Source organism: Odocoileus virginianus, chromosome 20 (assembly GCF_023699985.2).
Source record: "Odocoileus virginianus isolate 20LAN1187 ecotype Illinois chromosome 20, Ovbor_1.2, whole genome shotgun sequence".
NCBI lineage: Eukaryota > Metazoa > Chordata > Mammalia > Artiodactyla > Cervidae > Odocoileus > Odocoileus virginianus.
This window is the reverse complement of record NC_069693.1, coordinates 42,218,996-42,227,768: the sequence shown is the minus strand read 5'-3', so window position 1 is coordinate 42,227,768 and position 8,773 is coordinate 42,218,996.

Genomic DNA, 8,773 nt, shown 5'->3' with positions numbered 1-8,773 from the left:
CAGAGAATGAGGTCGTTGGATGGCATCAGCGATTCAGTGGACATGAGTTTGAGCAAACTCTGAGAGATAGTGAAGGACGGGGAAAGCCTGGCATGCCTCAGTCCATGAAGTTGCAAAGAATCAGGCACAGCTTAGTGGCTGAACAACAGCAAGAGTCTCCAGAGGGATTTCAGGGGCAATAATCTGGTAAGGTGCTGTTGGGGACACACACACCCCAGGTCTTGTCCAACCATCCCCACCACCTCCCATGAGGGCCATGACTTTGTGGGAAGCTGGTCCTCTGGTGTGCAGGGTGGAGACTGGGAGAATGCATGAGGGAGGACTCTGTTCAGGTAAACATGGATTACTCCAAGAAGTCACCAAGGGCAAAAGCTGGCTCAGAGTCACACAGGCAAGAAGCCGCAGGTCTGGGGTGGAAGAGTGTCCTCGCTTCGACTCCTGTTCTCCTGTGATGGAGCCTCTGGCGAATCCTGCGGGACGGTTCAGAGCCACTTCCTTCCCATCATGGAGCAAATGCCAGTTGACATCCCTGCAAGCATTTCGAGTAAGTTCAAATTCCAATGGCCCCACTGACTAGCTGTGTGACTTTGGCAAGTTACCTTCCCTTCCTGGGCCTTGGTTTCCTCATCTATCAAATGGGGCTAATGATAGAACCTGCTGAGGGAGGATCCCGAGAAGAGGAAATGAGAGTTTGTGTGTGAAGCGAAAGCACAGACAATGGTACACAAGAGTCCAGCAAACCTGTCCTGCTCCCGCAGTTCCTGGGGTGGACGAGGAGCAGCTTCGGACTTTCCAGCTCTGGCTCCCTCAGAAGGTGTCCTGAAAGCTGGGCCGATTGGTGTCGAGCCTAGGATGCTGATTCCAAACCCATGGCCTTTGTGGTTTGTCCAAAACTTAAACGGCCCCTCAGCCCCCAGTGGCTAGTGCATACCCCAGAGGGGGACATGTGGCCATGCTCCAGATGGGCCTCACTGGCCGGGTTTTACTTTCTGCTTCCATATACGAAAAGGGCTTGGATCCCACCACACCCCTACACCATGTTTATTTATTGATTTATTTAAAATATGGATTTACTTTAAAAATATTTATTTGGTTGTGCTGAGTCTTAGTTGCACCATGCAGAATGTCTCAATGGCAGCGTGCAGGATTCTTTCCTTTTTTTCCTTTTTTAGTTGCAGTACATGGTGTCTTCAGTTGCAGTATGCACACTCTTTGTTGCAGCATGTGGGATCTAGTTCCCCGACCAGGGATCGAACTCACATCCCCTGTCCCCTGCTTGCGGAGTGCAGAGCCTTAGCCACTGGACCACCAGGGAAGTCTCCACCATATGCTTTTTAAATCTCCGTGCCCCACGTCACAGCTCCAAAGCGACCCCTCAGGAGTGAGTGGCTCTCTCGGCTGATAGTCATTACCCTTGGGAGTCAGGTTAAAGTTGGAGGCTTCCAATTCTGCCCGCCGCCATGCACCCACTCAACTCCCCTAAGGGAAGGTGGAGACCCTTAGGCTTGCAGGCAGGTCAGAAACACATGCCCAGAGCACCACACCCTGGCAACGTCTAGACAGAACCCACAGCCAGAATGTCAGGAAACCAGCTGTAAATGATTAGGTAATAGTCTCTCTCCAGTAAGTACCTGTTCTTGGGGAGAACCTGCTCTTCAAAAATGGGAAAGAAAGGTATTTCCTGAGCATCACCAAGTGTCAGGCACTTTATCAGTGTTGTTTCATTCAAAATCAAGGCCCAAAAAAATAACCAAAATCAAGGCCCACAACCGTCTTCAGAGGCATCCACCTTGTCCTGCCGACTCAGTGGTCTGCATGAAGCACTGCCAACTTTTTTCCTGCATCAAATGTTCTTGCCTCCAGGAAGTCCTTCTGCCTAATCTGCTTCTCTCTTGCTGCAGTGTGAGCCCATTTTCTCTCCTTTGGGCCACAGTGGAAAGAGAGGAGAAGCTGGCCTTCACTGTCTGATAAATATTCATATTCTGGAGGATGTGTGCTGAGGGACAAATGAACAGATGAAAGGCCCTGAGAAGTTAAATGTCAGATGCATCAATAAGAGCAGCCTGTGATATGACAATGGCCATTTTTTTTTCAGCTCTCTGTCATACTGTTCCATTTGATTATTTCTCCAGTTTCCTTTCTATAGCCCTCTTAAAACGCATTGATGAAGATGGGTCTAGCCCCGTTTTCTAATAAGATGCCAAAGACTGAGTTCCTTTCTGGAACTCAGGAAGGACTGACTCCAAGATGGCTATGGATTCCATTCATTCATTCATTTTCTCTCCCCTCACCAATTGTGCAGGCTTTCTGTATTCCCCTTGTGGTCCACTGAGATTGCTGGGTCTGTTTCTGCAGGGATGGAGCTGTACATCAGCTTTTTCTCCATGACTCACTAGAGGCCCAGATGCAGGGAGGTGCTCAGAGAGAGGCAAGCCTAGCCTTTCTGGTGTCACAAAGGAGCCAGGGGAGGTGCCACCCTTCTGACTTCTAATCTGGAGCTCTCTCACCTGATGGAGTGGTCAGGTGATTCATAGCAGCACATTTGTGATTCCAACACTCCAGTAACTATCTCCACTGCATCACCCAGCTCCTCAAATCCACCAGGGTCCACATTCTCCCTGACCCTTCAAAGGTTTGGCTATACCACCGGGAAAGAGCAGAACTTTAGCTCACCTGCTTCATCTGCCTCTGACCGTATCACATATTTACAGAATCCCAAACAGGTCCCATGGGTGGGTCAGGGACTCAGTCATTAAGAAGGGCAGGTCCTGCCAGCCTGGAGTATACAGTCCTGAAGACAGAGGAGCAGCCAGTTAATCAGCCGCAGTGCAGTGAGCATGTGGAGTGCCTAGAGAGACCTGGAGGAGGAGGACCCCACCGTGGGCTGGGAGTGGGACACAGAGGAAAGCTCCTTTTCTTTTTCTTTTTCTTCCTTTCTTTTTTAAAATGCAATTTTCTGTATCAGGTCTTAGTTGCAGCATATACGAGCTTAGGTGTTGCATGTGGGATCTAGTTCCCTGACCAGGGATCAAAGCCAGTTTCCCTGCATTGGAAGTGCGGAGTCTTAGCCACTGGACCACCAGGGAAATCCATCCCTTCTTTTCTTTTTAAATTGAAGTAGAGTTGACAGATCTAGACAGTGTATTAAAAAGCAGAAACATTACTTTGCCAACAAAGATCCTTATAGTCAAAGCTATGGTTTTTCTAGTAGTCATGTATGGATGTGAGAATTGAACCATAAAGAAGGCTGAATGCTGAAGAATTGATGCTTTTGAACTGTGGTGTTGATTCAGAGTCCCTTGGACAGCAAGGAGACCAAATCAGTCAATTCTAAAGGAAATCAATCCTGAATTTAGAAGGACTGAAATTAGAAAGACTGATGCTGAAGCTAAAACTCCAATACTTTGACCACCTGATGCAAAGAGCCAACGCATTAGAAAAGACTCTGAGACTGGGAAAGATTGAAGGTGGCAGGAGAAGGGGACGACAGAGGACTAGATGGTTGGATGGCATCACTCTGGGAGATGGTGAAGGACAGGGAAGCTTGGTTTGCTGCAGTCCAGGGGGTCGCAAAGAGTCAGACATGACTGAGCGACTGAACAACAACAAATAGTTGATTTGCAAAGTTGTGTTAATTTCTGCTGTACAGCAAGAATTATATATATATATTATATATATACACATATATACATTTTTAATATTCTTTTCCATTACATTTTATCACAGGATGTTGAATATAGTTATAGTCCCCTGTGTTATACAGTAGGACTTTATTGTTTATTCAGTCTATATATTATAGTTTGCATCTGCTAACACCAAAATTTTTAAGAAAAGTCCCTTGAAGGATGAAACTTCTAACGCAATGCTGATGAAATGGTCACCAATACTTTGGTATGCGAAGGAAGGGCAGGCCAAAGGAACAGTGCATACAGAAAGCTCTGAGGTCAGGGGCAGCGCGATGGAGTAACTGCAACTGCAGGTAGTCTGCATGGTGCAGAGAAGACCAGAACAGTAGCAGGGAATCGTATGCTTACAAAGGATTTGTAAGCTATGCCACAAAGGTATTTTTTTTCTCTTGGGCTTGCTCATTTAGCAAATATTTATTGAGCACTTACTATATGCCAGGAAATATAACTACTGGGAATAGAGCATCAAACAGAAAAAGACACCATTCCTGCTTTCCTGGAGCTTCGTGCTCATATTTAGTCACTCAGTCATGTCTGACTCTTTGTGACCCCATGGACTGTAGACCACCAGGCTCCTCTGTCCATGGAATTCTCCAGGCAAGACTACTGGAGCGGGTAGCCATTCCATCCTCCAGGGGATCTTCCCAACCCGTGGATTGAACCTGGGTCTCCTGCACTGCAGGCAGATTCTTGACCATCTGAGCCACCAGGCAAGCTTATGTTCTAGTTAAAGGAGGTGGTGTGTCCCTCAACACCTTTCAGCAACTGATGAGAAAATAAAAAGGGCGCAATGGAAGTAAAGAACTGGGCAAAGGATGGGGAGGAAGGATGTCTATAGCTAGACTGGCCTCTCCAAGGAACTATTTGAGTTAACACGTGGTTGTGGAGGAGGCAGCCATGTGCAGATATAGGAGGGTCTGCTCCAGCAGAGAGGACCGCAAGACCAAAGGCACACTGATGGGACTGAGAGAATGGTCACTGTGACCGAAGGAGAGTGAGCAAGGAGAGGAGGGAATCAGTCAAGCCTTGAAGACCAGAGTCTGAAGTCCAGAGTTTGGAGTTCATTCAGTTGCAACAAGAAATCATTGGAGAGTGATAAATAGAGGAGAGATCACACTGGTTTCTGAGAGGAGAAAATATTGTGAGGGGAAGGGTCAGCCTGGTGACTAGTTAAGGGGATATATCAGTTAGCTATGACTGCATAACAAATTACTCAAAACATGGTTTAGAGCAGAGGTCTCCAACCTCCAGGATCTAATGCCTGATGATTTGAGGTAGAACTGATATAATAGCAGTAGCAGAAATAAAGCACACAGTAAATGTAAAGTGCTTGAATCATCCCCAGACCATCCCCCACCCCCACTTAATCTGTGGGAAAAAAATGTTTTCCATGAAACTGGTCCCTGGGGCCAAGAAGTTTGGGTACTGCTGACGTAAAGAACAAAATTCCTCATGAGTTGACTGGCCAGTTGAGCCATTCTGATCCAGGTCAGGCTTGGCCAATCTAGGCTGGGCTTGTGTGTTGGTGGGTTAGCTAGTGACTTCACTGAGGATTGACTGGTCTACAGTGGCCTTGCCTGGGATGTCTAGTTCCTGCTCTGTGTACATCATCCTCTAACAGGCTAGCCTGGGCTTGTGCCCAGGGTGGTAGCAGTGTTCCAGGAAGTGCACCAAGTCTCCTGAGATCTAGGCTCAAAACCGGCACACTATCACCATATGTACACCACACGGAGTTCTCAGTGACCAAAGCAAGTTCCAAGGTCAGCTCAGAGTTTGGGGTGGAGAAGGAGACTCTGCCTGTAGAAGGAAGGCACTGCAAAGTCACATTGCCAGGGGTCTGCGCATAGAGGGGAATAAAAGATTATAGCCACTTTTTGCAATCAACCTACCACAGGAAGCTGTCATGTAGTTCAAGAAAGAGCAGTTGCAGTCTTAAAATACTGTTATCGTGGTGGAAGCAAAGAACGGAGAACCGAGAATACACTTTGGAGGCAGAGCTGATAGAATTTGTCAGAGTTAGATGCAGCCATAAGGGAGAGGAGTCAAGATGACCCCTGAGCCATCCTTTGGCCAGAGTAAGTGTTGAGTGTGCCTAAAATGAGCTGGGCAGGAGCCAGGGACTCAGCTGCGGCTGGTCAGGTGGGAGCCTCCATCAGCATTCACGGTGTGGCTCTAGTGGTCTCAATGGGCCACCACTGACAGGTGTTCTGTGGTTGGTCACAGAAAACTAACCAAACCGATCACATGGACCACAGCCTTGTCTAACTCAATGAAACTATGAGCCATGCCATGTAGGGCCACGCAAGAAGAATGGGTCATGATGGAGAATTCGGACAAAATGTGGTCCACTGGAGAAGGGAATAGTAAACCACTTCAGTATTCTTGCCTTGAGAACCCCATGAACAGAATGAAAAGGCAAAAAAATAGGACACTGAAAGATGAGCTCCCCAGGTCGGTAGGTGCCCAATATGCTACTGGAGATCAGTGGAGAAATAACTCCAGAAAGAATGAAGAGACAGAGCCAAAGTGAAAACAACACCCAGTTGTGGATGTGACTGGTGATGGGAGTAAAGTCTGATGCTGTAAAGAGCAATATTGCATAGGAACCTGGAATGTTAGGTCCATGAATCAGGGTAAATTGGAAGTGGTCAAACAGGAGATGACAAGCGTGAACACTGACATTTTAGGAAATCAGTGAACTAAAATGGACCTGAATGGGTGAATTTAATACAGATGACCATTATATCTACTACTATAGGCAAGAATCCCTTAGAAGAAATGGAGTAGCCCTCATAGTCAACAAAAGAATTCACAATGTAGTACTTGGGTGCCATCTCAGAAATGACAGAATGATCTCTGTTCACTTCCAAGGCAAACCATTCAATATCACAGTAATCCAAGTCTATGCTTCAACCACTAATGCTGAAGAAGCTGAAGTTCAGTGGATCTGTGATGACCTAGAAGACCTTCTAGAACTAACACCAAAAAAAGATGACCTTTTCATCATAGGGGACTGGAATGCAAAGTCAGGAGATACCTGGAGTAATAGGCAAATTTGGCCTTGGAGTACAACATGAAGCAGGGCAAAGGCTAACAGAGTTTTGCCAAGAGAACACACTGGTTATAGCGAACACCCTCTTCCAACAACACAAGAGACAACTCCACACATGGACATCACCAGATGGTCAATACCGAAATCAGATTGATTATATTCTTCACAGCAGAAGATGGAGAAGTTCTATCCAAAAACAAGACCAGGGGCTGACTATGGCTCAGATTATGAACTCCTTATTGCAAAATTCAGACTTAAATTGGAGAAAGTCAGGAAAACCACTAGACCATTCAGGTATGACCTAAATCAAATTCCTTATGATTGATTATATAGTAGAAGTGACAAATAGATTCAAGGGACTAGATCTGATAGACAGAGTGCCTGAAGAACTATGGACAGAGATTCATGACATGGTACAGGAAGCAGTGATCAAGACAATCCCCAAGAAGAAGTGCAAAAAGGCAAAATGGTTGTCTGAAGAGGCCTTACAAATAGCTGTGAAAAGACGGGAGGTGAAAAGCAAAGGAGAAAAGGAAAGATATTCCCATTTGAATGCAGAGTTCCAAAGAATAGCAAGGAGAGATAAGAAAGCCTTCCTCAGTGATCAGTGCAAAGAAATAGAGGAAAACAATAGAATGGGAAAGACTAGAGATCCCTTCAAGAAAATTAGAGATACCAAGGAAATATTTCATGCAAAGATGGGCACAATAACGGACAGAAATGGTATGGACTTAACAGAAGCAGAAGATAATAAGAAGAGGTGGCAAGAATACACAGAAGAACTATACAAAAAATATCTTCATGACCCAGATAACCATGATGGTGTAATCACTCACCTAGAGCCCGATATCCTGGAGTCTGAAGTCGAGTGGGCATTAGGAAGCATTACCACAAACAAAGCTAGTGAAGGTGATATAATTCCAGCTAAGCTATTTCAAGTCCTAAAAGATGATGTTGTGAAAGTGTTGCACTCAATATGCCAGCAAATTTGGAAAACTCAGCAGTGGCCACAGGACTGAAAAAGTTCAGTTTTCATTCCAATCCCAAAGAAAGACAATGCCAAAGAATGTTCTAATTATCGCACAATTGCACTCATCTCACACACTAGCAAAGTAATGCTCAAAATTCTCTAAGCAAGGCTTCAACAGCACGTGAATCAAGAACATTCAGATGTTCAAGCTGGATTTTAAAAAGGCAGATGGAACAGATAAAATTACCAACATCATAGAAAAACAAGAGAGTTCCAGAAAAACATCTATTTCTGCTTTATTGACTGTGTCAAAGCCTTTGACTGTGTGGATCACAGCAAAATGTGGAAAATTCTTCAAGAGGTAGGAATACCAAACCATCTGACCTACCTGCTGAGAAATCTATATGCAGGTCAAGAAGCAACAGTTAGAACTGGACATGGAACAATGGACTGGTTCCAAATAGGAAAAGGAGTACATCAAGGCTGTATATTATCACCCTGCTTATTTAACTTATATGCAGAGTTCATCATGTGAAATGCTGGGCTGGATGAAGCACAAGCTGGAATCAAGATCTCCAGGAGAAATATCTATAACCTCAGATATGCAGATAACACCACCCTTATGGCAGAAAGTGAAGAGGAACTGAAGAGCCTTTTGATGAAAGTGAAAGAGGAGAGTGAAAAAGCTGGTTTAAAGCTCTGTATTCAAAACACTAAGATCATGGCATCTGGTCTCTTCACTTCATGGCAAATAGATGGGGGAACAATGGAAACAGTGATAGACTATTTTCTTGGGCTCCAAAATCACTGCAGATGGTGACTGCAGCCATGAAATTAAAAGATACTTGCTCTTTGGACGATCAGCTATGACAAAACTAGACAGCATATTAAAAAACAGAGACATTACTTTGCTGACAAAGATCTGTCTAGTCAAAGCTATGGTTTTTCCAGTAGTCATGTATGGATGTGAGAGTTGGACCATAAAGAAGGGTGAGCACCAAAGAATTGATGCTTTTGAACTGTGGTGTTGAGAAGACTCTTGAGAGTTCCTTGGACAGCTAGGAG